General features: G+C 42.0%; 1 long non-coding RNA gene and 1 pseudogene across 2 annotated transcripts; both read right to left on the bottom strand.

The window, feature by feature from the left end:
- Positions 1-287: 287 nt before the first annotated feature.
- On the bottom strand, positions 288-7,594 carry LOC134293799 (uncharacterized). Of its 2 annotated transcripts, XR_010000754.1 has the most exons (3): positions 7,506-7,594; positions 7,132-7,369; positions 288-2,469 (listed from the first exon to the last, which is right to left on the bottom strand). It is a non-coding gene; the product is annotated as an uncharacterized LOC134293799 (long non-coding RNA). The 2 variants fall into 2 exon arrangements; XR_010000753.1 differs by lacking the exon at positions 288-2,469 and having other exon boundaries at positions 6,771-7,369.
- A 13,118-nt stretch (positions 7,595-20,712) lies between these two features.
- LOC134295747 (U2 spliceosomal RNA) lies at positions 20,713-20,788 on the bottom strand (annotated as a pseudogene).
- Positions 20,789-26,637: the final 5,849 nt, after the last annotated feature.

Below are 26,637 nucleotides of genomic sequence, written 5' to 3'. Positions count from 1 at the left end.
CTACACTGAGAAATACCAACCTTGTGTTACATATGTAAAGAAGGGCTGTTTGATGTTGCTAAATTAATTTCCTGACGCCCCAGACTATGTTTATTTGGGCTGTATGAAAAAGCAGGCCCAATCAACACATCATACTGCCCTGTCTGACGCATTGTCATCATCAAAGTCATTGAAGCCCTCTTAGTCAGGGGCCATTGTGGGTGTCTGGAAAGGTACATTACTCTACATCCTGCCAAACAGAATGACCACGGTTGATGGCATTAGCATGTCAGAGAAAAGGTCTAATATCCACAAGAAGGGCTCATGCACAATCATGACTGACAACTACTGTATATAGTGATTGAAAACAACTATAATGTACATGTGTGTTCTTAGAGCTTGAAAAGTGTGCCTGAGAGTAGAGGCAAACTGGTAAATCATTGCATTTAAAATTTGCTCATTACTACTACAGCTGATTATGTAACTTGATCCTTCACTAATATATCAAGAGATTAGTTAGGTTCCTGTTTGGACAATACCATGGCTCCTTGGTAGCTGCTGAAGTTTGGTTTCAGTAGCCTTCATGAATACTAAAATCCACGGATGCTTAAATTTAATTGTATATAATGCATTGGAAAACGGTACCCCTTGTATAAAATGGAAGCATCAAGGATTGCTTTGTGGAATCCTTTTTTTAAAGGATAACTGAAATTATTTATTTATTTATTTTTATTCAAATAGCCATATATTTGTGAGTGTTTGTTGCATACAGTGCAATGCTTTCCAGCTATTAGTCTTCCATAATCATTTCTCTGGTAATATATTTTCTTTAAGAGGTCACAGTATTCTATTTAAATATAACATATAAAGATAGCATAGGCTCCAAATTAATATCCATTTTCTCCTTGTCTATATAGTCTTATAGGTTCCCCTATGTACATTTTAGATTAATTTTACATTGAGATGTTGAATCATTGGTGGTCATTCATTGACAAAGTTCTCTAAAGGTTCTCCTCTTGAGAGTACAGTTATTTTATCCATTATCAGCAAATCTGTAATGGATTCTCCCCATAGAAGCCAACTGCATTTAAGGCCCATTGGGTTCATTTCTCCTAGGGGTTTCATTTCTGAGTTTTCTAAGTCGGTCTGGATCAGCTCCTTGTAAGTTAACTATTTCCCTCGTAGGATGTTCTCCCTTTTGTAGTATGCTTCATGTGGGGACATCCACTGTGGTGTCTTTGTATAAATTCTTTTTTTATATCTGTTCCGAGTGTTAGAATTGGTCTCCATATGTAATGGTCATTAAATATGCCTGTTGGTTTGGCCGTTTGTATGTCAAAATATGCATGCCACCCATATGGGAGATTTAGGCTTTCTACATCTAATAGCTCATTGTCTTCTTTGTGGAATCCTTTTTTGAGTAATTTGAAGTCAAGGATGGTTGAATCTGTGGATGCAGAATCAGCTGATAGCTAGGGCTGACTGACCGTGTGATTTTTCTCACATTCTAGTCTCAATTTCAGAATGAGAAGCAATTGGCAACTGAAACCTAAGAAGTATATTCAGGAGGGATACCTAAGTGTTGGGTGGGAGGGAACAATGCGACTGCTGCTCAGGAGTTAATCCCTGTGTACAATGTCGTCATTCTTTTCTCAACTCTTTAGAGATTGGTGGTGAGATAAGCCCTCAAAAGCATGAGTCATGAACATTTTCCTTTGGGATACTGATTCACTTCCAGCTTACATTGCATCATGTGTGTTTGTTGAAGCACGCGTTTGCAGTGGGAGGGGCTGGGTCTCATATGTAAGGCAGATGAAATTCCAAACTGAAACTCAAGAAAGTTAACACAATAGGTCTTTGGTATGAGGGTTAAATTAACTGGTTTGGGATTTGCAGTGGCATGGAGAACCTCAGAGTCTTTTTACACAGCCATATAACCCAGAATATCAAGGCAGATAATCCACAATATCTGCTTTGAACTAGGTTATCTGAGTCCATACTTCCATATAATCCAGTTTAATGTGAATTTTATACAGCTGTGTGGAAGGGGCCTCAGATTCTACCAAATCCAAGTATGAATAATAGACAGAGCTAGGACCTCTGGCCTAAATATTTTAAAGGTAGCAGATTTTGTCTGATCGTGGAGGCTAAACAGTGTCAACCCTGGTTAGTACTTGGAAAGGAGACTGCTAATGAATACCAGGATTGTTTGGGGGCTAACTTCCTTTATATTATATTTCCTTTTGAAATATTTTTGAAGTAATTTGCAAGGTAATTTTGAAGTAATTAGCGAGGTAGGTAACTTATGTGCACAGTTCAATAGAGAAATGACCATTTCCGGGGAAGGTTTCATTGGGAAACGTCTAGATTGGCAGTGGCAGATGCAATTTTTCTTATCATTTTTCTGTCTTCTGCTGCAAATCGTATTTTCGAGAAATCCCGTATCTTGAAAGCCACAAGGTTTCATACTTCCGGTTATATGCAGTGTGTCTTTAAAAAAAAAAAAGGGGGGGGGGAGTTAGATGGGTGTAGACTTCTCTTCTCCATGTGATGGCAAATGAAGCAGGGGATTGTGGATGAGACAGACACATGTGATAAGGGAGACAAAGTTTTCCATTTTATTAAAACACAGGCTACCACTGAACACGATGGTAAGGTCTGGTTCGACCTGCATTTTTTTTCTAATGTGATGAGGTTCTAATCACAACAAATTAGATGGGATTGATTAAAGCAATGGGAAGTTGGTTGAGGTTAGTTCTGATTATTATGATGATGATATAGAAGGCAAGGGCAAATTTTGGCACTCCAGGTGTTTTGGACTTCAATTCCCAGAAATCCTAGCTGGCTTACCGGCTGTTAGGAATTGTAGGAGTTGAAGTCCAAAACACCTGGAGGGCCGATGTTTGCCTGTAAAATAGAGAAAATGAGAAAGGGAAGAGAGTTTGGTAGTCACTAGGCTTGTGCACAGATTCAGAGTGGTCAGTTCTTTTCGGCCAATCTGGATTGTTCAGCTTGGCTGGATAGCTGTAACAGTAAGGGTCCAGCTGTCAGGTTTTTTCTCCATAACAGGACCACTTGGCAGCCGATCACGGCTCTACCTCTCCTATTCGGCATCATGTGATGCACAAAGAGGCTGCCGTGTGCTGCTCGCATGCGGTTTCCCTGCGAACCCTGTCTGTTGGGCCAATAGGAATAGAAGAACACCATGACATGTCTTAAGCACTGCTTCCTTAACCCTGTTACTCAAACCCAGACTTCCAAAGGAAGAAAAGAGTCCCAGGAAGAATGCTTCCTTAACCCTGTTCTTAAAACTCAGATTCCCTTGAAAGGAAGTTAGGAAAGGGTCCCAGAAGGGGTGCTTCCTTAACCCCATTCTTCAAACCCAGATTCCCTTGAAAGGAAGAAAGGAAGGAGTCCCAGGAAGAATGCTTCCTTAACCCCATTACTCAAACCCAGGATCGCTTGAAAGGAAGAAACGAAAGGATCCCAGGAATTGAAAGGAGAACCTCGTAAGTTCCTCATTCCAGCCAATGGGCCCGATCTTTCTGGATCTTCTGGCTGAAGGCCAGAAACGGCTATTTGGCAACCCGCCTGTTTTCTAGAGGTGTGCGAAAATGGATCCGCGGGTCTCCTGGAATCCGGGCAGCAGAAACAGATCGAGGTTCAGCCAAAATGCACAAGCCTAGTAGCCACTAGGTTTAAGATTCCAACCATATACTGCTGTGAAGGTCACTCTCTGTTTATGATTAAAGTAAGATTTCAATTTTCTTACGCACTGCAATCTTCCAACAGCTGCTGCTCCTCCAGTGCTGCTGCTTAGACTTTACACATTTCCTGTACGATTCAGAAGGGTTTAGCATGCCAAACCGGTGCATCTGACAATTGAAAATACTTCCAAGCCATTACCTTTCTGGTACAGCACTAATTGATTAACTTGATAAATTGCAAGCTTTTGATGCCCTGAAGCATGTCTTTTAGTTACTCGATAATGAATAGATCTGGCTTGTCCCTTTAAGATGATAAACCCCCGGTCTTTGTGTAGCTTGCCTTGCTCCCCGCCTTTAACAATGGCTTTTTCCTTCACCCAAAAACAAAGCGTAATATCATTGTTTAACTTAATAATACGTTTTAGTATAAGTAGGATTTGTCTTTCCAGGGAAGAAAGACAAAAGGTGCTTAAACCCCCATCTTCTAAAGAATATTGTAGAAACTAGGAAATTAATATGTTACACAAGTTGAGCATCCCTTATCCAAAATGCTTGGGACCAGAAATGTTCCATATTTTAGATATTTCCCTCATGGATTTTGCAAAACCTGTATTTGCATATACATAAGGATATATTGGGGAGCCCCGGTGGCCAAGTGTGTTAAAGTGATGAGCTGCTGACCTTGCAGACCGAAAGGTCCCAGGTTCAAATCCCGGGAGTGGAATGAGTGCCCGCTGTTAGCTCCAGCTCCTGCCAACCTAGCAGTTCGAAAACATGCAAATGTGAGTAGATCAATAGGTACCGCTCCAGCGGGAAGGTAACAGCGCTCCAAGCAGTCATGCCGGCCACATGACCTGGAGGTGTCTAACACCGGCTCTTCGGCTTAGAAATGGAGATGAGCACCAACCCCCAGAGTCGGTCACGACTGGACTTAACATCAGGGGAAACCTTTACCTTTTTAAAGGATATATAGATGACTCTATATAGAAGATTATCTGCTTTGAACTGGATTATATGACAGTATAGAAGGGGCCCCAGTTAACTGGCGCTCATGGGGATTGATAGATGCTTGATAAACATCATTTCTCGTTACTTGAGAGTTATTATTAAAAATGGGTTTAATACTATACCTCATGCCACACTGTATAATAAACTGTATTGACTTGATATTAATGTTGAAATCCAGTAATTAAAAATAAAGTCAAACTTAGCTCAGTGCAACATAATTTTACTGTATTAGAAAGGCAGTTTTGTGAACCCAGTATGCAGTTTTAGTTAAAATGGCGGTAAATAAACTTGCTGATTGCTTGAGAGTTCTGGTTGCTTGAATTCCAGTAACTGACAATGTACGATATCTTGGAGATAGGATCCAAGTCAGAACTCAATTTCATTATATATATATATATATATATATATATATATATATATTGCCCGACTACTCACTGGAGAGAAGTATATTAGAGGCAAAGTTGAAGTATTTTGGCCACATCATGAGAAGGCAGGAAAGCTTGGAGAACATCATGATGCTGGGGAAAATGGAAGGAAAAAGGAAGAGAGGCCGATCAAGGACGAGATGGATGGACGGTATCCTTGAAGTGACTGGCTCGATCTTGAAGGAACTGGGGGCGGCAACGGCTGACAGGGAGCTCTGGTGTGAACTGGTCCATGAGGTCACGAAGAGTCGAAAACGACTGAACGAGTGAGACGACGACTATATACTTTATACATGATGGGCAAGTGGGTGATGTGGGCAATGCGGAGCACTGGGCGACAGATTCGTCCCGCTGTCCCAGAATTTGCTCTGCTGCCCTATGGATTCCTCGCATCAAGGATCTCCATGTGATATCATCCCTGATCACTGGCTCAGTGTCCACAATTGCTGATAAAGGATGGATCTCTGTCTGCTTATAACAGTGGTTCCCAACCTTTTTTTCACCAGGGATCACTTGACCAGGGACCACTTTGACCACTCTCTAACATTATTACCAAAAGGGTTGCAAATCAGTTTTTGGTCAACTTTAGATTCAGTTCAGTTATTTGGGGTGCTGATTCAGAAAATAGCATTGGATAGACCAAATCAGCTCTAGTTTATGATACATATTGGTAACATATACCATCCAGCAGTCACCATCTGCTCACAGAAAACTATATTTAATAATCTAGAGCTGATGTGGTCTACCCAATGTAATTTTCTATATCAGCACCCCAAATAACCCCATGAGCAGGCCTAAAAACAGACACCAAGGCACCCCCGCTTCCAAGCACCAAATGGAACGGCTCTGCTCAGTGGGAGGGAGGGAGGAGGAGAAGCAGCAGTCAGGAGGCTTGTTATCATGCCTTCCATGGGTAGTCAGCCTCTTCCCTCCAGACACCCCTGTTGTCTCGGCACTATAAGAGGGTTTTGCGGGACCAGTCACTCTCGTTGCAATACTGTAGTAACAGTGAGGCCGCAGATCATATTTTAGTTCTTGGGAACCACTGGTGGTCCATGGACCACAGGTTGGAAACTACTGGTTAATAAATATGGATTGGGCAAACACTATTCCTTTCACTTCACATGCTTATCCACAGTCAACACAATTCTGAGAATCCAAAGTTCCTTTCACGCAACATATTATAGTGGTCTGATTCAATTTGGGTATTCAGAGTTCTGTGCCAAAAAGTGCCTCGCCAAAATAGAAATCCCACAACTATATTTCGGATGCAGGCACAAGCAGTTTAAGTGGAATCAAAGTGCTGTACGTGTGTAACTGTACGTGTTTAATGGAGAAAGGTCCTAGTTAAATAAGGGATGAAGTGCACTGAAGTTGTATTCTTCATGCCACTTCTCATCCCAAGATTTCACCAAACATTGCCTGTATACAGTCAGTCTTAAAGATTTAGAAACGTTGTATTGTCAAAGGCTTTCAGGGCCGGGATCACAGGGGGGTTGTATGTCTTTCGGGCTGTGTTGCCATGTTCCAGAAGTATTAGAAATGTTTTTTTTTTAAAACATAAAAACATTGATGTTGAATTCTGCCACTGATACCATTTTTTTCTGCATTTTGAAAGAGTGTTCACAAGAGTTGAAAACTATACAAGGCATTCAATGTTAGGGCATTTTTACTGATTCCTCATCCCTACTTCATAACAAGAAGCCCCCGATGGCATAGTGGACTAAAGCCTCGTGATTTGAAGGTTGAGTTGCTGACCTGAAAGCTGCCAGGTTCGAATCCCACCCAGGAAGAGTGCGGATGAGCTCCCTCTATCAGCTCCAGCTCCATGCGGGGACATGAGAGAAGCCTCCCACAAGGATGGTCAAAACATCAAAACATCTGGGCATCCCCTGGGCAACGTCCTTGCAGATGGCCAATTCTCTCACTCCAGAAGCAACTCAAGTTGCTCCTGACACACAAAAAAAAATAAACAAAAAAACCTTCATAACAGCTGCCCCTCTGCCTCTCACCAGAGAATGAACTTCTTCTACTTCCACATGGTTCTGCCAGCTGATGGCTTTGTTAAAAGGCAATTTTTAATGCAGTGTGACCCATTAGGATTGCTGCTTGTGAGGTGATGGCTAACCATCCTTGTGCATGTCTCCTGGATGTGACAAAGGGTGGCTGCTTTCAGCGAGCTCCTGGCTTCAGGCACTGTGGCAGGAAGGACGGAGACCTTAGTAAAGTCATGGTGGATCAGGATAAAAGCTGCAAAAAATTTGAAATAAATAAGGATAGTTGCTGGTGACAAGTGTGGGTGCGTTTCCCCTTGAGTCCCGCTGTTTCGAGGCTGTTCCCAGCATCTTGGCGCCTCGGCCCAATTCCCCAGCTGTCAAGCCTTTACCTGTCTGCCTCTGCCGCTGCTCCTCTGGGCTTTCTTTGATGGCTCGCTCTTGTGTCAGTTGGCTGAGGTATCCTCCCATAGAGCATCACTTTCCAGCCTGACATATTGGGCCCTCCCTCCTCACTGCAGATATTAGGAGCGTGGAAAAGGAAGGAGGGGGCAATCTTTGGAGTTGTTTTTAGAAGAGAAAAAAATGAAGCCATCTTCCTTGCGTAGAACGATTTTGGGTGATGCCATCTGAAGCTTGTTTTTTAACTGTGTGGCCATCCTGGGGCTTGCAATCCAAAGGAAGGAAAGCTTTATTCTGTACAATGGGGGTCCATGGTAAGCAAAAGATCTCAAATAAGGGCAGTAGCAAACACTTTGCAATGCAGGTGAATTGCTACAGGAAGACAAGGATTTGCCTCTGTGTGTGTGTGTGTTTGTGCAGGTGTGTTTTGTGTGATGGCCTCTTGCACAAAGGACAAGGCTGTGTCTTGCTTTCAAAAGGAAATAGGTTTACTGGGCGTTGTGTATTCCTCACTACAAACCTCGCATAAAGCAAAAGCAATTTCAAGAGTCTTTTATGGCAGCTTAAAGGCTAACACATGCTATAAATATTCATAAACTCTGTCTTTTCAGCACAATTGGGATACCTCTTGAATGTAATGTTTCATTTAAAGCTGCTTTGAATCAACCCCATCTTTTAAACACCCCAGATTAGGTTGTGTCCACATGTGTCGCCAAGAGATTTTCAGCTTTTATGGTTGAACCGGGAAAAAGGGTATCTTTCACGATGTAAAGGTACTCCTTGTTTAAGTCACTTTTATGGTTACGGGATAGATGTGGCCTCACTATTTTAGTGTTCTTTCTACTGTAGGCCAGCAACTTGCCCCATTCAGATATCTTTTAAGAACATAACCTTTACGTATTTATTAAAAGTTACTGTTTAGGAGTTAGCATTCTAAAAAACATAACCATAGTGGTGATGAATTACTTGGGAGGCTTTGGAACGATAAATAATTACTTTCGACATGCGCTACCACTCCTCCACATAAGGCTAAAATGGGCAACTAAATGTTATTTGGAAGACACTAAGTTTAGAAGTCTATATTTATCCATTTTCTGCTGTGTCATTGTCTTGTTGGATCGATTCTTTCCTGGCTGGAAAAGAGCTGACTCAGATCTCCGTTTGGCATAGGGTTCTACCTGCAGCACAACACAATCTACCTCCTATAAGGATTCATGTTTCCTGAAACTTTCCTTCTTATCCCTTTCACATTCATACTATGAATCTTGTGTAATAGTTTTGTTAAATAAATGTTGAGCATTTCCTATCTGGAATTACAAAATAAAAAAAATATCCCAAAGTGCAAAAGGGCAAAAGGGAGAAACGTGCTAAGAGGAAGCCGTGTCAAGCCAACCCTGACTGGGACTGCTTTCCACCTGGAAACTGATACCCTCACTGTGAAAGAATATGCAGATCAAAAATAAGACTCCACAGCCACCTACGTGTCCACTGCCAAGACACTACACTTGGAAGTCATCATACTCAGAAAACGAGGGATCACCTAAGGAAGTAAGTATACCCATTGTACTTCCAGAAGCACTGTAATTGTGCCAAAAATAACAAATACTCGGAAAAATGCCCTGTGGCGCAGGCTGGTTAGCAGCCAGCTGCAATAAATCACTCTGACCAAGGGGTCATGAGTTCGAGGCCAGCCCGTGTCGGGGTGAGCACCCGACAATTAAAAATAAAATATAGCCCCTGCTCGTTGCTGACCTAAGCCACCCGAAAGATAGTTGCATCTATCAAGTAGGAAATTTAGGTACCACTTATATGTGGGGAGGCTAATTTACGACACCATAAAAATCACCCAGCCGCCGTTGGAATGAGGAAGTGCTGTCACAGTGGATGATGAAGCAGCTGCTCCCCCTGTGGCCAGAATCAAGCACACCCTCAGGAAGCTGGAAGCTGGAGAAGGTTTAAATTGCCTCTGCGTCTGTCTCTGTTCTATGTTATATGGCACTGAATGTTTTCCTTATATGTGTACAATGTGATCCGCTCTGAGTTCCCTTCTGGGTGAGAAGGGCAGAATATAAATATTGTTAATCAATAAATAAAATAAATAAATTCCCAGATAAGGATGTATACAGCAGGCATTGGTCTTTTTTCGGAACATTGGCTATTGATCACATCTGAAAATCCAGTGAAGGAACAAAGCTTTATTGTGAACTTTCAAGTCATTTCTGACCCTAAAGCAATCCTATCAAGGATTTTTTAAAGGAAAGATTTGTTCAATGGAGGGCTGTCTTTGGCTTCCTTTGTGACTCGTCCAAGGTCACCTTCTCGGTTTCCATAGCTCAAAAGGGATTACAACCTGGGTCTCCAACAGTTCAACTTTGCAACCACTACACCATGTTGGCTCTCAGCATACAATCCCCAAGAAAAAGAAGTGTGCCTTTGGAAGTTTTAGATTAGGCTGGCAGCAAACCAAACTTTCAAAGGCAGAAGCATGCAACCTGCCTGATTGTAACCTTCAAAGCTCTCCTCAACTGGGGAGCTGGCAGAGTAGTTCAGCAGCCTCTCCCTTGAGGAGGTTAACCTTTGAAAGCACTGCTAGGCTCTGAAGGGCCAGATGAACTTCAGTAAAGCTGGGCTAGAATTCTCTTGGCATGCAATTATATACCCTCCAATATTTCACAGATGGAAATTGGGACATGTGTGACCAAGCAACATCAGAGTATGGGTGCTCAAGATGGCAAGTGCAGACAATATGTGCAAGGACCCTGATGACTTTGGTAGGTTTATTATTATTATTATTTTTAAAAAAACATAATGTTCAACATTTTACCTTACTTGGATATGATGAATTACCTGAAACTACTTGGAGGGCCCTTCTACACTATATGAAAATCCAGGATGAAGCCATTTAAAATGGCTGGAATTCAACCCCACTCTGAACAAGTCTGCAGTCCTCAATGAGGCATAGTTAGTTAGCTTTAGAATAGGTTGAGGGAAATCCCTTCCCTCATGTCACCGGGAGCCCCTGGTGGCACAGTGGGTTAAACTGCTGAGCTGCTGAACTTGCTGACGAAAAGGTTGGCGGTTTGAATCTAGGGAGCGGGATGACCTTGGAGGTGTCTACAAACAACGCTGGATCTTCAGCTTAGTAATGGAGATGAGCACCAACCCCCAGAGTCAGACACAACTAGACTTAATGTCTGAGGAAAACCTTTACCTTTACCTAAACTGGTAAAACCCGGTTTATTCCACATTAATTCGCTTTTACCGGAGGTGTCGTTTGGACGTCTCTGGTAAAAGTGAGATAGGTCTCGCATTAAAACGCTGTCTGGAAGGTCCCTGAGAATCTCCCAAGCTTGTTGGTACACAAAATTTATCCAACTGAGGATCTTCTGTTGTTGTGGGTTTACAAGGATCACACACACCCATTACTGAACAAGACCTAATCTCACTTCTAGCCTGGAGCCCCCGATGGCGTAGTGCAGGGGTCCCCAAACTAAGGCCCGGGGGCCGGATGAGGCCCTCCAAGGTCATTTACCTGGCCCCCGCCCTCAGTTTTATAATATAATATATTGTATATAAATATAATGTTGATAATAATATTATAATGTAATACAATATAACACTAATAATAATACCATATAATAATATTAATTATATATTCTATATTACATATATTACTAATAATATTACAGTATAGTGGTATAGTTCAATATAGTAATGTATAATGCTAATATTGTGCTATGCTAATAATATAATATATTGTATGTACATATAATTTGTAAGCCACTCTGAGTCCCCTTTGGGGTGAGAAGGGTGTGATACAATTGTAGTAAATAAATGCAGTAAATAAATAATAAATAAATTTTAGACTTAGGCTCACTCAAAGTCTGAAATGACTTGAAGGCACACAACAACAACAACAACAACAACAACCCTAATTAACTTGACTATCTCATTGGCCAGAAGCAGGACCACACTTCCCATTGAAATCCTGATAAATGTATGTTGGTTAAAATTGTTTTTATTTTTAAATATTGTATTGTTCTTTCATTGTTGTTGTTGTTGTTGTTGTTTTTGCACTACAAATAAGACATATGCAGTGTGCATCGGAATTTGTTTGTATTTTTTTCAAATGATAATCTGGCCCCTCAACAGTCTGAAGGATTGTGGACTGGCCCTCGGCTTAAAAAGTTTGAGGACCCCTGGCGTAGTGGATTAAAGCCTTGTGACTTGAAGGTTGGGTTGCTGACCTGAAAGCTGCCAGGTTCGAATCCCACCCGGGGAGAGCGTGGATGAGCTCCCCCTATCAGCTCCAGCTCCATGTGGGGACATGAGAGAAGCCTCCCACAAGGATGATAAAAACATGAAAACATCCGGGCATCCCCAGGGCAACGTCCTTGCAGACGACCAATTCTCTCACACCAGAAGCGACTTGCAGTTTCTCAAGTCACTCCTGACACGGAAAAAAAAACAAAAACTTCTAGCCTACGGCTTTGTCCCAAGACAGAGCCTGTCCCTGAATTCAAGTGCAGACTTGAAGGCATACCACCACCACAACAACAAAGTGATCACAATTCTGCAGGCTGATTAAGCAAATTATTTGATCAAATTCCACATTCATTGCAATCGCCAGGACCTGCCTGTCCTCCCCACATCCTTGTATTGCCTAGTTCCCTCGAGAACAATCCAAGGCAATTTACAAACCAGTCTTTTTTCTGTTGCGGAGATCTTTGTGACAGCAGTGGATATTTTTTGTGTGAGAAATCGGTCTTCTAGGATTTGGGCCCCATATACACGAAGCAATTGAGAACGTCACTTCCAAGTGCTTTTTTTCTCCCTTACCCCCAGCCCATAATTATCTCTTTGTATCTGATCTTGTGAGGAATTCCCAACCTCCCGCTTTAGTGAAATGATGCTCGAGCGTTTTTTTTTGTTCAGAATCTGCAGTGGGATTTAAAGGAGCTTGCGGCAGCGCTATGTTAACCTTGGCAGAAAGGCAGGTGAGAGAACTGTGCAACCCCCATCCCTGCCTTACAAGCCTCAGTGTACCAGAAGAGTATTCATGGCAGATTGATTAAAATGAGTTTTACAAAAAAATTATCTGCTTAGTTTAGTGGATCATTATGCAGTGGAATTGTAGCTGCATCTACTTCTGCAACACAGAGAGAAATTATACAAGTATACAGTGGTCTTTATTCTGATGAATTCATGTTATGTGTAATATATATTTAACACAAAAATGAACTAACACATAGAGTTGGAAAATAACCATTAAAGAAGAGACATAAGCGGGGAGGCAATAATATTATCATAATATACATTTCCACATATTTACCATTTATACTCATGATATAGGTCAAGAACAGGTTTGGGGCCAATATTATAGATTTTAATATGGCCCACTGATAAGTCGAGGGTCCTTCCTCAGGGAGGGGAAAGCACCAATGAGATCTCAGGGGGATTTTTTCCAGATTTTTGAATAATTGTATTTGCATATACATTTGAATCCGTGGGACGGGGTGAGCTCCCGTCATTAGCCCCAGCTTCTGCCAACCTAGCAGTTCAAAAACATGCAAATGTGAGTAGATCAATAGGCATTGCTTCAGTGGGAAGGTAACGGAAGCTCCATGAAGTCATGCCGGCCACATGACCTGGAGGTGTCTATGGACAACGCTGGGTCTTCGGCTTAGAAATGGAGATGAGCACCAACCCCCAGAGTCGGTCACGACTGGACTTAATGTCAGGGGAAACCTTTACCTACCTTAAAGGTAAAGGTTTCCCCTGATGTTAAGTCCAGTCGTGTCCGACATCTCCAGGTCATGTGGCCGGTATGACTGCATGGAATGCCGTTACCTTCCCGCCAGAGCGGTACCTATTGATCTACTCACATTTACATGTTTTTGAACTGCTAGGTTGGTAGAAGCTGGAGCTAACAGCAGGCGCTCACTCTGCTCCCCGGGTTTGAACCTGGGACCTTTCGGTCTGCAAGTTTAGCAGCTCAGCACTTTAACACACTGAGCCACCGAAGGCTCCTGTGTTTTATATATACCTTGTTACATATAGCTAGAAGATAATTTTATACAATGTTTTTAAATCATTTTGTGCATGAAAACAAGTTGGTGTACATTGAAGCCACCTTTGTGGACAATTTCAAATGATGGATGATTCTGAATTTCAGCTTTCACGATAAAGGAGGTTCCATCTGTACAATGAAATCAACCTTTAATCATTTGGACTTTCATATGAGTAGACATATATAGAATGAGTTACAAATTTCAATATAATTTTGGATAGGTTGTATAATTTACCCAAATGTAAACTTCACGGATCTCAGTGCAATCCTTGAGTTACAAACTTCTGACTTACAAATGACTTAGTTAGGAATAGGGGTGAGACAACAGGAAGTGAGAGAAATCTTCCCCTCGGAAGGGAAATTCACTCCTGGAAGAGTCATCATGGGGAAAAGATGTCTCCACTGAAGCTTTATCACCAATCCACAACAAGCCAAATTTTTCAAAATCCAATTGCCACAGGAACAGAAAGTGAGGTGAAATCTTCTGAACAGAGGCACAGGGGTGTTAACCCTTCTCTATGCTATCCAAAGCTTTATATCTATCTATCTATCTATCTATCTATCTATCTATCTATCTATCTATCTATCTATCTATCTATCTATCTATCATCTATCTATCTATCATCTATCTATCATCTATCTATGCATATATCTATCTCTGGAGTTACACTCTAAAAGTGTACCTGTTCCGACTTACAAGCAAATTCAACTTAAGAACAAACCTACAGAACCTATTTTGTTCATTATATATAGAAAGTGGTATGGGTGGAGACTACACTTCCCTGTGTGATAATTCAGTAAGCGGAGGATCTGTCAAGAAATGTGATGGTGGTGAAGGAACGAAGGCACAAAATGCTATGGTAAGAATACAATTCCTACTATTTTCCACCCAAATTTTCCTTAGTCTTGAAGAGACTGCCATATTTCCTTGCTTTTTGGCCTTTTCTCTTTCCTTCATTCTCTTTATGTATTGCTGGTTTCAGATACAGATCTGTACCTTCAATAAATTAGCACACATAAAAGAAGCTCTTAATCCTAAATCTTGCAGGTTAACAGAGAATGGTGAGGTGTTCATGGCTTTGAGGTGGAACAATCTGTTTTCTTTGTTTTACCCCACACTAAGAAAGAGTGCCTTGCACAAGGAGACAGTACTTTCAGAGTTCAGTCACGGATCTTCTTTGTTTCCAAATCATTTAAATGGATTTCATGTTCTATCTTGCAAGCACAGGGAACAAAGGCAAAATTGGCCATTTGCAAAGAATATAGGAAGCCCTGTTTTCCATCGACTATGAAAGAGTTAAGCAAAACACTGTCTGAAATATGGACTTTATTATCCTGCCACAAAAACAGTTTAGCTAATGATAAGGTTTCACTTTGAAGGCTTAGGATAGTAGTTCTTAACCTTCCTGATGCCTTAATACAGTTCCTCATGTTGTGGTGACCCTCAACCATAAAATTATTTTCATTGCGACTTCATAATTGCAATTTTGCTACTGTTATGAATCGTAATGTAAATATCTGATATGCAGGATGTATTTTCATTCACTGGACCAAATTTGGCACAATACCCAATACTGCCAAATTTGAATACTGGTGGGGTTGGGAGGGGATTGATTTTGTCATTTGGGAGTTGTAGTTCACCTACAATCAAAGAGCATTCTGAACTCCACCAACGATGGAATTGAACCAGACTTGGCACACAGAACTCCCATGACCAGTAGAAAATACTGGAAGGGTTTGGTGGGCATTGACCTTGAGTTTGGGAGTTGTAGTTCAACTCCATCCAGAGAGCACTGTGGACTCAAACAATGATGGATATGTGAACACTGGTGGAGTTTGAGGAAAATAGATCTTGCCTTTTTTTGCATTTGTAGTTGCTGGGATTTATAGGTCACCTACAATCAAAGAGTCGCTTGAACCTCACCAACGATAGAATTGGGCAAATTGGGCTTTCAGTGGGAGGATTCGCCATCTGTTTTCAAAAAAGAAGAGGACAGGCAAAGAGATCTTCAGCCTTCCCTGCCAAAGGGGTTCCTAAGACCATCAGAAATATTTGTTTTCTTGGCGACCCCTCTGACACCCCCTTACGACCCCTGCCAGGGGTCCCGATCCTCAGGTTGAGAAACACTGTCTTAAGGAATTAGGTGTGGGGTGAAGTAATCTGCTGCTATTTTGGAGTCTTTGAAGATGTGTATGTTATTTGTTTCTGGCTTAATGGCTGTGTCACATCTAAAAAATCCAGATGGCAATGCAGGTGGAGGACACGAAATATGTGTTAAGCCAAATGTTAGTCCCCTCTCCTTCCCTAGAGAACAGACTTGAGGTATAAGAATTGTATGGTGATGGCAACATTTGTGATATTTTTAAAGCAAAGAATAAATATAATGACCTTCCTAAGGGTTACTCATTACTGAGAGATAGTAGATCCAGAGCATCACTCTACCATTGCTCCATAATAGGTGACCTTTCAGCAGGTTATTATATCAGTGTCATAGTATATGTGTGTGTGTGTGTTCAAATTGTCTCAATTTATGGCAACCCCATGAATATTATATGGTTTTCTTAGGCAAGGAAAATTAAGATGTGGTTGTGCCAGTTTCTTATATTACTTCTTAAATGTAACTTTCCATACTTCAATGCATTTAGGCCGCAAAGGAGAAGAGGGTGAGATCATTAGAGGTGGAGCAAAGGGGTTATTCCGTGCATTTGCACATGTGGGTGTCAGTCTGTCTATCTACAGAATCCACTGAAAAGCAAATGTTATAAAAGCTCAGGCCTATGCATTATTCATACAAGACAACTGGACCAAACACTTAATCTTTCTTAGAAGAGTGCATTTAAAAGCTGTGTGAGCACCCCTCTGTGAAAGATGAACAAGTAGCAATTATCCATATTTGTCACCAGAGTCATGACAGGAGCTCTACAGTTAAGGAGAAACAAAGGGGTTCCCAGCCACCCCCATTCAAAATGTGCTTACGCGAATCTTTCTGCACAAATTGGGCTTCAGGTGTATTTTAGCTTTTATCTACACAATCCATTTTATCTCTGTCAACCCCATTGTATTTCTCTCAATGTAATAAGTGATAGATAAAGCAGTGCTACTAGTTGTGTGTGTGTGTCTTCAAGCTGAGTGCAAATTTATGGCGACTCCATGAATTTCATAAGGTTTTCTTGGACAAGGAATCTGCAGGGGCAAGGAACACTTGTATTCTTTAGCAATTTCCTATCCATGGCTGATCCCTGCTTGGCTTTGAAGACCAAAGTGGAACTGGTTCCAATAAAACTTAGGCCCCTTCTATATAAAATCTCATATAAAAGCCCACTACCGTATAAAATCCAGATTATATGGCATTGTAGACTCATATAATTCAGTTCAAAGCAGATTATTTGGGATCAGAAACTTGGATATAGGGCAGTGTAGAAGGGCCTTAAAAGGTAAAGGTAAAGGTTTCCTCTGACGTTAAGTCCAGTCATGTCTGACTCTGGCGGTTGGTGCTCATCTCCATTTCTAAGCCGAAGAGCCGGCAGTGTCCTTGGACACCTCCAAGGTCATGTGGCTGGCATGACTGCATGGAGCCCCTTTACCTTCCCGCTGGAGCAGTACCTATTGATCTACTCACATTGGCATGTTTTCGAACTGCTAGGTTGGCAGAAGCTAGAGCTAACAGCGGGCGCTCACTCCGCTCCCGGGATTTGAACCTGGGACCTTTTGGTCTGCAAGTTCAGTAGCTCAGTGCTTTAACACACTTCCCCACCGGGCTCCTTAGAAGGGCCTTAGTTCACCAAAAGTTAGAAATGATCTGGAGGCAGAGAACAACATCTGTTGCCGAATACTAGACAGTGTGATCCTGAATAAGAGGATGCAAAATTCCAGTCTCAGGCACTATCTACACTACCATATAAAATCCAGATTATTTTCTTTGAACTGTAGAATAATTCAGTGTAGAATAATTCAGTTCAAAGTAGTTAATATGATTTATCTGATTTGATAATCTAGATTATATGACAGTGTAGAGGTATCTAGCAAGGTGTATTACTTACAGCAGAAGACAATGTATGCAGGTTGAATGTAGTAAAGAGAAGTCACTTATTGAAATGGTTCACAAAATAGCATGTTATGGAAATTGTGCAGTTTCTTGGCACAAGAAAGCAAGCAAACTTTCATCTTCTGGAATTTTAGTCCAACTCTTAAACTATTGTAGCCTGGCAAGCATCAGAGGATTTTTCTGAATGTTCAGAGGATGAGGGGGATGATAGGCTCCAAAATGAGGCGTCTGTGAGTGTTCAGGAGGAATTGCAGACAGACAAGGATGATGTTTAGAAATTTTCAAATTATTCCCAGGCAACAGGGAATCAGGAAGGACCAGTTCCCTTGAGAAAAGGCCTTGGGAAAATGGGGTTTCAAGGGAATGTAGAATAGACTTGCGAATGCAGGGCAGGAAAAGTAAGCAAATTAGATACTCGCAGCAGATTTGAGATGAGACCTTGAAGTCCAGGTGTATTAGGCATGATGACATGAGTGCCTGGATGGGCTTAAATAGCTTCAAGCATCTCAGAGGAGACAATGTTGCTAATGGGGATCGGTCTCCTGTTCATGTTTACAAGTTCCTGGTTCCTATATTGTCAGGATTCCTGTTTCATGTTCCTTTCTATGCTTATATACCTTTGGAAAATTTACCTTGGAGAGATTTCTGTGTTCATGTTCATGGAAATACCTTGGATTCATTCTGTGTTTTTTGATTCCTTGGTCTTGGGGTTTTACCTTGGAACCTTTGGATTACTGCTACTGAACTCTGGCTTATTTTCTGTATATTTATATCCTGACTGTCTCTTTTGGATTTGCCCTTTTTATATACTTTCTTCAATATACATTTTATTATTGGATCACTGGACTCTGGTGGGGTGCTGGGTGAAAGGGTGTCTCAGTGTTAGGGTGCAGTACAAACTACTATGAAATGCTAGCTCTGAAATAGTCACATAACATTTTGTGACTTAAAGCTATATAAATATTCAGGACTTTATCATACAAGCCAGTTGTCTCATCAAAATCGCATTCTTTAAGCAAACCATTATTAATATGAATTTCTAGAATCAGTCGTCTACGCTTGCTTCCTACTCATGTTTGTCCTACATAGTGCATGTAGTGTTTTTCCCCTATTTTTTTTCTCATCCTATTTTTGCACTTGTGAGACTTCCTTTGCTTTGCAATATCGGGACTGCAGCAGAAGGACATGATCACACAAGGACATGATCACAGCAATATTGGATTTGGTGAAAAGAGACAATCCAGTCATGTTTCAAGTACAATGTAACTAGAGGAAAGTCATGTGGTAATCTCACCCAAAAGTACTTTTATCCTGCTATAATTGTGCTTTGTCAGGCTCGCGTGATAAAGTATTTAGTTAACAATAATTAAATGGAATTTTGAGCAGAGCTTGGGACATTCAGTTTTAGGACTACAACGCCCTGTATCCATATTTGTTTGATGAATCTGAGTGTTGTAGTCTACCAATGTTTTCAAGATCTGTGGGAGGCTGATTTGCAGACAGATCCTTGCGTGGATATGCAGTTATTCTCTTTCAGGATGAACCAGGGTTTGAGGACTGAACTCTTTATCTTGTTTTTTTTTTCAGGTCCTTCCTGAATGAAGAGCAAGAGGGGACCAGAGGTCTTGATGCTGGAGTGACAAGTGTGGTCTGTCTCTTACTTCCTGCTGCTGTTTTCATCATTATTTTTTAAAGCCGATCAGCTGAAGGCCTTACAGTTCAGTGTCAGAGGAGAATATTTCTGATATATAACCAGGTTTCTTGGATCTTTCTTCCAGTGGCAACAGCTTAATAGTACTAGCTTTTCTGCTGTAAAAATAAAATTCTTCAGATACCGGTATAATATTTCTCCCACCAGCAAGCAAAGCCTTTTGTTCAGACAGACCTTTGATAATTAAGCTGCATCGCTGCAGATGGCATTTTTAATTGGGTGGATGCTATATTTTTAAACACCAATAAGCTATCAACACTTAAAAAAGAAAAGAAAATCTGTTTCATGTTTTAATTAATCTGTTTCATGTTTTAATAGCATTTGTGTCATTTTGTTTTGCTACTGTCAGCTGTCAGGAGTGTTGTTTTGAGAGACAATGGCAGTTTATACATGAAATAAACACATTAAGAGGGGGATTGTTGTTGTTTTGCGCCTTGGAGTCATTTTTGATTTACAATGACCCTAAGGCCCTATCACAGGATTTTTGTGGCAGAATTTGTTCAGAGAGGGTTTGCCCTGGCTTTTCTTTGAGGCCGAGAGAGTGTGACTTGCCCAAGGTTGCTCACTAGATTTATGTGGCTGAGCAGGTCTCCCTGATCTCTTAGGCCCCTTCTACAGTAAAGGTTTCCCCTGACGTTAAGTCCAGTCATGACCGACTCTGGGGGTTGGTACTCATCTCCATTTCCAAGCTGAAGAGCCGGCGTTGTCCGTAGACACCTCCAAGGTCATGTGGCCAGCATGATTGCATGGAGCGCCGTTACCTTCCCGCTGGAGTAGTACCTATTGATCTACTCACATTGCCATGTTTTCGAACTGCTAGGTTGGCAGGAGCTGGAGCTAACAGCGGCCGCTCCCGCTGCTCCCGGGGTTTGAACCTGGGACCTTTCGGTCTCCAGCTCAGTGCTTTAACGCACTTCGCCACTGGGGCTCCTTCTACAGTACCATATAAAATCAGAATATCCACTTTGAACTGGATTATATGACAGTGTAGACCAGTGGCCCTCAACTTGTGGGTCCCCAGATATGTTGGCCTTCGACTCCCAGAAATCCTAACAGCTGGTAAACTGGCTGGGATTTCTGGGAGTCGTGGGCCAAAACGCCTGGGGACCCATAGGTTGAGAAACACTGGTGTTGACTCATCTAATCCAATTCAAATCAGATAATGTGGATTATCTGCTTTGATAATCTGGATTATATGGCTGTAATATAGCATGAATAACAATACTATAAGAAAGAGCTACCAATTAAAAAGATAGCAAAATGGAGCAAAATTAGATGCTAAAAAGTATGCTTTGCCTCATTCAGTACTCATGATGAAGCCATCGAGAGTCATGTATTCCCGGCAGGGTCACCCATGTTGGCAAGGTCACAGGGAATGATCCAAGAAAGTCACCAGTGGCAGAACAGATACTACACTTGATCTTAGCCAAAAGGCCAAGAAGTGAAAGGCTGCAACAGATAAGAAACCACCAATACAGTGTTCCCTCACTTATCGCGGGGGTTCCGTTCCAGGAACTACCGTGATAAGTGGAAAGCTGCGAAGTAGGGACACTATTTTAATTTTAATATTTATACATTATTTTAATTGTTATGTGGCTTTTCTCCCTCTTGCAACCCTTCCCTACCAGCGCCTGTTGGGCCCTTGCTCCGGACCCATCATGTTGCTCTGGCTGATTCCCTGCAGCCAGGGAAGAAAGAACGCTGCTCCAGCCGGATGAGTGAGTGAAGGAGGGTGGGTGAGAGAGTGAAGGCTGGCGATGGCAGCAAAAGCCTGGAAGAGGCAGCTTCTGCCGGGGGAACACTGTAATGCTATCCATGGCATTGGATTAGAACCTCTTTCTATGAAGACTATATGTTGATTGCATAAAACAAATCATCATCATCATCATCATCATCATCATCATCATCATCATCATCATCATCATCATCATCCTGGGATCAAGAGCCTGTAGATATGGACATTTCGCAATGGGCCCTCCCACACAGCTGTAGAACCCAGAATATCTAAGCGGATATTCCACAATATCTGTTTTGAACTGGATTATCTGAGTCTACACTGCCAGATAATTCAGTTCAACATGGATTTTATATAACTGTGTGGAAGGGGCCTGAATCTCCAGTATGCGGACCTGCAGTACAAATGAAATCCTTAAGGAAATGAAACACTTCCAGCCTAAAGCAACAGTGGAGTTGTGTGGTCTTCTAGATGTCATTGGACCATGACCATGACACTTCTTTACTGGTGGCTATTCTGGTCAGTGCTTTGTGACTGTGTGATCTAACAACATCTGGAACTCTACCATATTTCCCACTCCTGGCCCAAATCCAACTGCTAATCCCAACTAGATTGCTTACTGTACTTAAATAGCACTGACTCAAGGGGTCTGCTCCAGGACTAACAACTGGGTTTACTCAATGGGTGGAAGGCATGCAACTGTCATAGTGTACCACGACTCCTAGCATTTTCTCACCATGTCTGTAGGACAGTACATTGCCAACTCTAGTTTATTATTTACTAGCTTGGGTACCCAGCGATGCCCAGGTTATTTGAAAAGGGCATTGTTTTTTGTTGTTTTTTTGGATGTTAGGTAATATCAGTTTGGTCATATGTTACGCTATTTCTTAGGGGAAAAAACCTTAGTCTTTGCTTTTGTTTTTTATGAATTCTCCTATTAGAAAATGCATAAGGGTGTGGGTAAACTGCAATTTCTAGAATCGTGGGTCAATCCTCCCCACACTCCGCCAGTATTCACAGTTTACCATGTTGGGTCTGTGTGCCAAGTTTGGTCCAGGTTGGGTTCAGTGTTCTCTGAATAAAGGTGAACTATAGGTCCCTGATGCCAATGTCAATCACCCTCAAACCTCACCAGTATGCAAAGTTGGGTGTGTTGGGTCTGTGTGCCAAGTTTGGTCCAGATCTGATGTTGGGTGGGTTCTGGATAAGGGTGAACAGATTCCTAAGGCCATCTTCCCAAAACACCTTTCAGTATTCACAGTTGGCCATGTTGAGTCTGTGTGCCAAGTTTGGTCCAGATCTGTCACTTGCTGGGTTCAGTGGTCTCTGAATATGGTTGAACTATAACTCTGTAATGCCAAGGTCAATCACCCGCAAAGCCTGTCAGTATTCACAGTTGGCCATGTTGGGACTGTGTGCCAAATTTTGTCCAAATCCGTCATTGGTGGGGTTCACGGAATACAGATGAACTATAACTCTTGGATGTCAAGGTCAATCACCCCCAAACCCCAGCAGTTTGCAAATTTGCCCATGTTGGGTCTGTGTGGCAAGTTAGTTGCAGGTCCATTGTTGGTTGGGTTCAGAGTGCTCTTAGATTGCAGGTGAACTATATATCCCAGTCCCTACAACTCCTATAAATCATGGTGAATTTTCCCCAAATTTCTCCAGTCTATTCAGTTGCTGATCAATTCCTCTGTTTGCTGTGTGCCATAAGCAAGGGTAGGATAGGGTTAAGGGAGATGCAGTGGGCGGGGCCATGCAAATAGAGAGAAAAAGGTACATTGGGATGTGCTCACTGTAACCTACAATGTCCTTGGAGGGAGTCACTTGGTGGGAACTATAGCCTGTTTGTGGAGGCCAGAGGCTGTCTGTGTGCACGGACACCCGTGTCACATACACACATACAGATTTTCACTTTTATTATGTGTATAGATAGATTGTATTTTTATTTTACCTTTCCTCCTAAGAGGTGAAGGTGGCTGACGAATGCTGGAAGGTCCTTTGCATGCCTATGACTTTTTTCACTGCAATTAATGGTGTCATGCAAATTTTCATGCATTTTTAAACTTCTGCCCTTCTGGGCCTGTCACTTTAGAGAGAAATTACAAGCAGCAGAAACATCTGAGATAAAGATGAATGATCACTGTTTCCTGGCAATAGGCATAAAGTGGGCAGATGGTTTGTATACTTGATGGGATTGCAACATAAGTTATGGCGGGGGGGGGGGGGCATTCTTTGATAATTGACTCTTGTTGCTTTGTGCCTTCAGGTCCTTTCTGACTTATGGTGACCCTACGATGAACCTATCATGCAGCTTTCTCAGATGCATTCAGAGTCTTTGCCTCCCTCAAACATTAAGAGAGTGTCACTTGACCAAGGTCACCTAATGAGTTTCCATAGCTGAGCAGGAATTTGAACCCTGGTCTCCAGAATTGTAGTCAAATGCTCAAACCACTAAACCACATTTGCTTTTGTCACTCTACATCCGCTTAAATGTAACTCCCTGACAGGCAGGGCCGTAGCCAGAAAAAAATTTCGGGAGGGGTTTTGAAAATTTCAGGGGGGGGGTTTGAACCCCTAGCACATACCCCTCCCCGCTACAAACCTGTCAATATCTGCTTGAGATAGTGCCTGGAGGGACTCTTAGTGTTTTGCATCTCATAGACTTAGCATGGGGATTTGGTTAATCAGTTAAAATTCATGAGTAAACGAGATTTTTTTTATAACTTGAAAAATTTCGGGGGGGGGGGGGGGTTGAACCCCTAACCCCCCCCCCCTCACTACAGGCCTGCTGACAGGTTATTGTGATGCAGACATAAAACATACCACTTTTTTCCATTTTATTTCTCATGCTACTTCCAGTTCAGGTTTAGCTCCCTGACAAATTATAGTGATGTAGATATAAAACATTCCACTTTATTTCACGAACAAAAAGTAGCTAGATGGGTTGATCTGTTTTTTCCACTGTTCTGGCAGCTGCTGTGCTACTGATTTGCAAGAGTTATGTAACGAGGTACTGTAGCCAGAAAAAGTTTGTGACCTCCTTAGAGTTGTCATATATTTTAATCTAAAATGTTATTATATCTAATATACTCTCATGAACCTAGATGAAAACCAACAGATATCTTGATTAAGTAAATGATGCAAACATGATGCACTTTCAATATTTAATTATCCATGACTGATTCAATAGTCAATATCTATCTGCGTAAACATGGGTGAGCCTTTACATTCAAGATTTGATAAAACTCCCTTGCGCAGCAATGACTCCAAGCAAGTGTTTTTTGTTAACTGTTGGTCAGTCTCTCTCACTGGCATCAAGAAATATTGGTCCACTCTACCTTACAGAGTGGCTTTATATGAATAATGTCTGAGGGCTTCTGTATTTCAGGTCCTGCCACAATATTTAAAACCCCCCACTTTTTCTGTAGCCATACCCTAGTAGAGCTGCTTGTATGCTGGCAACAATGTCATATCGCATGGACCACTTTCAGTTCAGCTACAACTCTTAGACCAGTGGTGCTCAACCTTCCTAATGCCATGACCCCTTAATACAATTCCTCATGTTGTGGTGACCCCCAACCATAAAATTATTTTCGTTGCTACTTCATAACTGTAATTTTGCTACTCTTATGAATTGTGATGTAAATATCTGATATGCAGGATGTATTTTCATTCACTGGAACAAATTTGGCACAAATACCCGATACATCCAAATTTGAATACTGGTGGGTTTTTTTTGGGGGGGGGGTTGTAGTTCACCTACATCCAGAGAGCACTGTGGACTTCAAACAGGGATGGATCTGGACCAAACTTGGCACGAATACTCAATATGCCAAAATGTGAAAACTGGTAGAGTTTGGGGAAAATAGACCTTGACATTTAGGAGTTGTAATTGCTAGTATTTATAATTCACCTACAATCAAAGAGCTCCTTGCACCCTACCAATAATAGAATTGGGCCAAACGTCCCACACAGAACCCCCTTGACCAATAGAAAATACTGAAGGGATCTGAAATTGAAAGTGATTTAGAGAAGATGTAGTTTACCTAACTCCGGAAAGCACTGTGAATTAATATGTGTTTTCTGATGGTCTTTGGTGACCCCTCTGACACCCCCTCATGACCCCCCCCTCGGGGTCCCGACCCCCAGTTTGAGAAACGCTGCCCTAGATGAATAACCTGATGTTTTTATCTGGAATCTTCTGGTATTTGGCAATATTCATGGTTGCATCAAAAATAGCAAGAAGACCCAAATCATGTCATTTCCACCATAATGCTTGCTGGTAGAGCTAATAGTAGAGCTGACTCTGTTTACTGTCCCTCATCAACCACAGAGGATTTGGGCATGAGATATCCCTACTGGCTATGAATGGAAAGCACTAATCTCAAAACAACCTGACAGCCAGAAATAGGTCAGCTTCACTAGTCCAGAGGTTGAGATACTTTCTCACTGCGCCCTTTAGGAAAAAGCTCCTCTAGAGAAGAGCCTGAAGTAGACTGAAGTGTCATCTCAACGTACTAATAGTAACACATTACTATTAGTAACACATTGCCCGGTGGTGCAATGGGTTAAACCCTTGTGCCAACAGGACTGATGACTTGAAGGTTGGGTTGCTGACCTGAAGGTTGCCGGTTCAAATCCAACCCAGAGACAGCATGGATGAGCTCCCTGGGTCAGGTCCAGCTCCACACAGGGACATGAGGGAAGCCTCCCACAAGGATGGTAAAAGATCAAACATCCGGTCGTCCCATGGGCAACATCCTTGCAGATGGCCAATTCTCTCACACCAGAAGTGACTTGCAGTTTCTCACGTCACTTCTGGCACAAAAAATAAAACACATATGTTTAGGTTGGTGTCCCTCTCTGTGTAGAACAGAGATAGCCTGGTATGTTTTTGTCACATATGCAAAGGGAAATCCCCTTACCATTTCTAGTTCCATGTGCAGGAGCAAGCTAGGGTGCTTCCAGACTTAACTTAACCATGCACTGAAGCTTTCTTGGGGGCCTGTCCTCATTCCAACACGATAGCTACCATGCTGGAATGGGGTGACCCCCCCCCAAGCCTTAAAATAAAGAAAACCTTATCAGGATGCTATTCGGTTTTTCTGGGGATTCCTGGGACATATGTACCAGGAAGCGGGGGGGGGGGGGCAAATCACTCCAACAATCAATTTCATTACATTGAGCAATGTCCCTCTCGTAGGACACTTCAGCCTCTTTTCTAGCATGGAGAGGCACGGAGCTCATCACATGTTCCAGGGTTGAAAAGTGGTAGAAATGTTGTGAAAGGAGGGAGGCTCTGAACATGGGCCAGCAATCGTATTTAGAGCTCCTACTTCTTATCACGCTTTACTCACACCTTTACAACTGAAAAACCATCAAAGCTTCCCGTCCTGTTCCATTGCCCAACTGTCAGCAGTCTCTTGCATCTTATGGGGTTCGATGCAGAGCAATAGAATCTCATGAAAAGCAATGGTTTTAAACTGGATCATTGTCTCTTGTATCCTCTGGGGTTTGGGACAGAACAATTTTTTTCCCATAGGAAGATGAGGTTTTA

The sequence above is a fragment of the Anolis carolinensis genome, chromosome 1 (assembly GCF_035594765.1).
Source record: "Anolis carolinensis isolate JA03-04 chromosome 1, rAnoCar3.1.pri, whole genome shotgun sequence".
Classification (NCBI taxonomy): Eukaryota; Metazoa; Chordata; class Lepidosauria; order Squamata; family Dactyloidae; genus Anolis; species Anolis carolinensis.
The sequence above is the reverse complement of the archived record's forward strand: the minus strand, read 5'-3'. Positions and strand labels throughout refer to the sequence as shown.